At 52.5% G+C, this 6,000-nt stretch overlaps 1 protein-coding gene across 13 annotated transcripts in view; it reads right to left on the bottom strand.

Annotated features, from left to right (window-relative positions):
• The window catches only part of FGFR2 (fibroblast growth factor receptor 2), a 120,449-nt gene extending 118,432 nt beyond the window's left edge, over positions 1 to 2,017 (bottom strand). For all 13 annotated transcript variants that reach the window (XM_003922140.3, XM_003922141.4, XM_074382984.1 and 10 more), the window contains exon 1: positions 1,509 to 2,017. The gene's annotated coding sequence lies outside the window, so the exon portion shown is untranslated. The remainder of the gene's footprint in view (positions 1 to 1,508) is intronic.
• Positions 2,018 to 6,000: the final 3,983 nt, after the last annotated feature.

The raw sequence follows: 6,000 nt of genomic DNA on the forward strand, positions 1-6,000 counted from the left end.
CCACAGGGAACACTGCTGTTTTGTTCCTGGGCAGATTTCACATCAAGAAAGTCAACAGTGCCCGGCTCCTCCAAAGCGCAGACCCACCTCTTCGCTTAAGGCCTCCCTACCTCTCCCCAGCTGAGTAGGCGAGGGAGCTGTCAAGGGGTCAAGTCTAGGGGAGAAATTCCTCAACAAATTGAAATCTCAAAAAACACAAACTGGGCCAGGACCCCAATGCCCTCCCAGTTTCATGCTAGCGTCCAATCCGAACTCGCAGGCAGCTTGGGGGTGCTCCCCACCACCACCCCTTTCGGGACAGCACTTCTTTCAGCCCGAAACATCCAGTTTTTCTCCCCCTTCTCGGGGCGCTAAAGAGCTCAGAGAAATCTGCATTTTAATTGACATTCCAGGGAGAGGGAGAGGGGCGCCTGATTGCTTTTCTATTCAAACTAAACAGGCTTTTCAGATGAAAATGAGTCGAGGCCGGTGGAAGATTTACAGGGATTTGGGACCCGGGGACAATGGAGTTTTAAATGTTGATAGCGTTTCACACCAAACACATAATGGGTGCCCTGAGTTTGAAAGCAGGTTTGCCTTTAAGGGTAGGTTTGATTGAATTGGGAGAAAGGGAAGAAGGTCTGGAGAATGGTTTGCATGGGAGGGGGCTGCCAGGGGAGCGACCGAGGCTAGTGGCCCCTGGGCCGGCCTCCTGCGCCAGGTCCGCGGGCCGCGAGGGTCGGAGCCAGCGCCACGCAGGGCCCTCGGCTGATTTCCCCAGCGCGGCCCGGTCGCCGAAAGAATGAGCGCGCAAGTTAGAACTCGCCTGCGCTTTCGACATCTCCCAGCCGCTGCGGCGGAGCAGGCAGGCGAACTAGAAAAAGTCGGTCCAGTTCGCCCCCTAGCCCCAGGCGCGCTGCGCTTCCTCCAGCGCCGACAGCGGCTGCGGGCGAGGGGCGCCCCGGCATCGAAAACCGGGCACCGGAGCCGTCGCCTCCCCAACAGTGCCACCCCTGGCCATCACCACCCACCCCTACGGGATGTCATCGGCCCCACCCTAGCGGCCCCCTCCCGAGACAGGGGTCTCCGCGGGCCCTGGATGGTACAGAAGCTCCCAGGACCCGCGGATGGGGCACCCCGGAGATGCTCCGCGGGAACCGGCCTGCGGGGCTGTGCCACGGGCAGGCGAACCCTCCGCCCGTCTGCTCTGGGGTTGGAGGAACGCGCCCAGCCAGCGGGAAAGCGCCCGCCAGGGTTTGACAGGGAGGGAGGCGTCTGTACCAGGGGCAGATGTCAGCATCTGGATGAAGGTGGCAGAGGCAGAACTTCCCCAACAAGGGCCGTCAGCACGCACCCACCACCCCCATCACCTATGCAGCCACCGGGGGAGGCCAGGGAGCGTCCCCCACAATGCCAGTCCTTCCGCGCCCCCCGCCAGGAGGACGCTGCACCCGGCGTCCCGAGCTCCCTTTGCGCTCACTTCCCCGGCTGGCGGAGAAGCTCCCCGAGGCGTCTTGCGCGGCGATTACCTTGAATGGCAACGCTCCCTCGCGATCTGTGTTGTCCCCGCGCCCCGCGTGGGTCGGGATGGAGAAAGCGACGAGCCCGGTGTTGGGGGGAGCAACTCCAAAAGCAGAAGAGGGATCCTCGGGTCTTCGCCGGCGCCGAGGCTCCCCGACTCTACGCGCACCACAGGCTGCGGAGGAGCGCGGGCATGACGCTTGCGGGCTGCCCTCGGATTTGGGGAGCCACAGGAAGAAAGGACTCAGGCTTGGCGTTGCCTCCACCAAACTTTGCTCGCGAGTTGCGAAGGCTCAGAGCGCGCAGGCAAGCTGCGGCCTCGGGGCCCCCGGGGCGCGCGGCCGGCCCCCGCCAGCCGGGAGAGCAGTCCCCGCGCCTGGCCAGGTACGCCGCATGCAGCCCCGCGGCGCCCGAGCTTTGTGGCGGCCGCGCGCGCTCGCTCGCCCGCTCCGCACCCACCGCCCGCCCGCTCGGCTCTCCGCCGCGCTCTCCAGCCGCCGCCGCCCGCGCCGCCGCCTCCTCCGCCTCCTCGCGGCGGGTCACGCCCCCACTGAAACCCGAGCCGTTTCCTGGACGGCGGCGCCCGCTCTGCCAATCAGCGCCGCGCGCCCGGGCCGCCCCGAGCCCCGCGCGGCTCCCGACGCCTCCGAGCCGCCCGAGACACCGGCCGGGGAGGCGAGGGCCCGGCCGCGATCCGGCCGCGGGGATGCAGCGACAACCTCCGAATAAGGCCTGGTCCCGCTGCCCGCGCCACCGACTCCCTCTTCCCTGGGCGAGCGAGGCTGGCCGGCGGCTCCCGGAGCGGCCGCGTTAAGTCCAAGTGACCGAAGGCTCTAACCCTGCCCACCCCCTAAAGAGACTTTAAAATGCGTCTGCTTTTGGTACTGCGGGGAGGGTTGTCAGGCAACTGAAGCCTTCGGAGAGGAAGCAGCCTGGAAATGTTCACAGGACATTGCATTTCTCTGTCTTTCTAAACAATAGAAATGAGAGGAAAAAACTGAATATTAATTGAGGCCCTGCTGTGGGCGGGTCACACTACATAGGTGATTCTATTTCGCCTGCCCAACCACCCTGCAGAGTAATATTCCCAGTTTCTGATAAGGAAACTGAAGATCAGAGAGGTTAAGTAATTTGCCTAGGATCACACAGCTGGCTATTGAGAGAGCCTGACTTTGAATGTGGCTCTCTCAGAAAAAGCCAAAAATTGCATCCAAAAAAAAAGTGTTTAATAATATACGTTTGGATTAATTAAAAGAAATTCAAAGGAGTGTAAAGATTCAACTCTACCATAAATAGCTGATCTTGAGCAAACTAATTCCTCCCTCTGAATCCTAGATTCAAAATCATAAATGCAAAATCTGATTCTTCAAGTGCACACCAAGCTGTAACTGGCTAAAGTTCCTATTTCCATTTACTCTTTTCCCTAAGCCGTGTCTTCAGATTCATTCATTTTAAATATGCTTTTTCTTCCTCCTTATTCATCCAGCTCCGGAGCAACCGTGCTCAGTTCAAGACGGTATAGATTAAAACCTTAATTATTTTTCTTTAGAAAAGGTCACTAAACCCAGAAATGCTTTAGAATCCTTTTGAGGCCTGAAGATAGATGAAGCATTGAGAACAAACCTGACTTGGAAAACAGACTTTTCCTGCCCTTAGAAACGTATTTGCACCTGTGTCACTAGCATTGCACACTTCCTAACATTTACAAAAATATTTTTTCAAGGTGCCACATGATTAGAAAATCATTTTTATTCACAATATAGCACAGAAAACATTTATGCAAGTTACTTAAAAGCCACGCAACAAATCCCTTTAACTGCCTCAAGCAAAAGGCTATAATGTTGTATTTTGGAAGTTTGAGGGCAACAAAATAAAAACTGCTTCTTAAACAAAATGATGCCTCCATGTGCTTGGTGGGAGGGTATGTTTTTGGTCGGGTCCTCTAACCCGAATCAGTCCCAGAGCCTGTATTAACAGACACCTCAGGCCAGGTGACACTTAGCCATTCACTGCCACCTGGGTTGTTCTGAGCCCTAGCAGTATGTTTTCAAGTTCTCAGAAAAGGGATGCAGCTGAATGTGTCTGCCTGCTCGCAGGCTGCCTCTTACCTCTTTATATTCCCCACCAATGGGAAACTTGAATGTCTCAGGACAGATTCCTTTCCCATCCTGCACCGTATCCATCAGCCATTGAAAATGCTGTTAACACATTCTCACATAAATTAATGGTGCAGGAAGCCGCTGTCCCTATCCCCCATTCATCAATAGCTTTATGCACATTGAATGGAAAGGAAGCCTTCCACTGAAAATGACAAATAAGAACACCTACTCTAATGTCCAGGCACAGTTTGCAGAATGTATTTTTTATGGAGACGAAAAGACACCCATCTATCAAAAGCTCCTTATTCCCTAAAGAGTGCTCATTTCTAAGGGAGTGAAACCCAGAAGCCCACAACAGCAAACTCTTCAGTTTTGAAGAAAAAAAAAAAAACACACACACACACACACACACAAAGCATGTTTAGGATTATTTTTATTTTTTAAAAATCAATTCTGTCCTCATATGTAGTCTTCAAGTGACCTCCGACAGTCCAGGAAAACCTTCACACCAGCGAGGCTTCTGAACGAGAAAATAATCTCTTTACAGTTTTTTTTTTTTCTTCTTCTCTTCCCTCTTCAAGTGGCTGGAACCCCTTTCGTCAATGGCCTCCTATGAATGGTGTTGCTAATAAAGCCTATTAATGAGCTTCCACCTCAGAGTGTGAATAGGTAAATAAGCCCCAATCTGCTGAGGTTCTGGGGCAAGGGCAGAAAAGCCAGTAAGAACTAAAGGTGACAGTTTGAACTGAACTGCGAACGCCAGCACCAGGTTTCAGCTGAAAGAACCGCCAGACAAGGACACATTCACAGTCCCTCCACCCCCTACCGAGGTCTCTTTTCTTCGCGGTTTTCCCCCCTTTACAAAATGTCTTGAGTAGTCACCCTTTTTTTTTTTTTTTTTCTCAAAAGCCCTCGAGACGCCCTTCTTTTTTCACTCTAGTAATGATACATCAATGGGAAGGAAGAAAAATGAGGACACCAGAACTCCGATGCCCCCAAAAGTTTCAAGAAACAAATTGTGCTGCTGGCCCATTGGTGATGGGAAGAGAAAGAGGGGGTGGGAACGCTCGCTGCCACTGGCCTCTCTCCTTTGAAGTTTTGGAATTTTTCTTTTAATAATTTGTTTTGTAATGGGTGGCTGTTCCTTCACTCTATGGAAATGATAGATGAATAAAGGCTCTGACATGAAGTGCTCATGAACCTTCCCGGGTGGATCTGAGCTCCCTGCAGCACTAGGAATTTCATTCTCTCAATAACGTCCACAGCATAAAAGCAGCACTCTAATGGAAGGACATAGAATAGTCCAAGGACTATGATAAGGGTATTTACTTCTGGGGAATGGGAGGGGCTGGATCCCCTGACAGCTCCAGCCCATCTTCAGGGAGCCTGTGGCATTTAAGTGAAGCAAAACCATTGATCCCACTACTGAACAGCATCAATGCTTCTAAACTTAGAACTGGGCCTGATTTCCAAAGCCAAGGCTTCCCCGGAGACAAAGTCCTTCTGGAAGTATCGCCTCACTTCAAGGCAAAGGGGGAATGGCTTTCTTAAGGTGAGAGGCTAAAGTAAGAGAGCTGTTTTCACTCAATAGCTGTGTGACCTGTGGCCGGGCATGGTGGCTCACACCTGTAATCCCAGCACTTTGGGAGGCCGAAGCAGGCAGATCACTTGAGGCCAAGAGTTCCAGACCAGCCTGAAAAAAACATGGCAAAACGTCATCTTTACTAAAAACAGGTGTGGTGGCTCACGCCTGTAATCCCACCTACTCCAGAAGCTGAGGCACGAGAATCACTTGAACCCGGAGGCAGAGGTTGCAGTGAGCTGAGCAGTGTACTCCAGCCTGGGTAACAGAGCAAGACTCAGTCTCAAAAAAAAAAAAAAAAAAAAAAAAAAAGCTGTGTGACCTCAGGCCAGTTGTTTGACTTCTCTGAGTTTTCCATTTTCTCAGCTGTAAAATGAGGAAAATACTGGTTCTTATCTCCTAGATACTTAATGGGATCACTAAAAGGATTAAACAAGTTAGGTTGTGACGAGCAATTTGGTTTTTTTGTTGTGTTTTGGTTTGTTTGTTCATTGGTTGGTTTTCGGTTTTTTGAGATGGAGTCTCTCTCTGTCACCCAGGCTAGAGTACAGTGGCGCGATCTTAGCTCACTGCAATCTCTGCCTCTTGGGTTCAAGTGATTCTCCTTCCTCAGCCTCCGGAGGAGCTGGGACTACATGCACCCACCACCACACCTGGCTAATTTTTTATATCTTTAGTAGAGATGGGGTTTCACCATGTTGGCCAGGCTGGTCTTGAACTCCTGATCTCAAGTGATCCACCCGCCTCGGCCTCCCAAAGTGCTGGGATTGCAGGTGTGAGCCACCGCACCCAGCCTGCCCTTAGTTGCTTTTCGTTTTG

This window comes from Saimiri boliviensis, chromosome 12 (genome assembly GCF_048565385.1).
Source record: "Saimiri boliviensis isolate mSaiBol1 chromosome 12, mSaiBol1.pri, whole genome shotgun sequence".
Lineage (NCBI taxonomy): Eukaryota > Metazoa > Chordata > Mammalia > Primates > Cebidae > Saimiri > Saimiri boliviensis.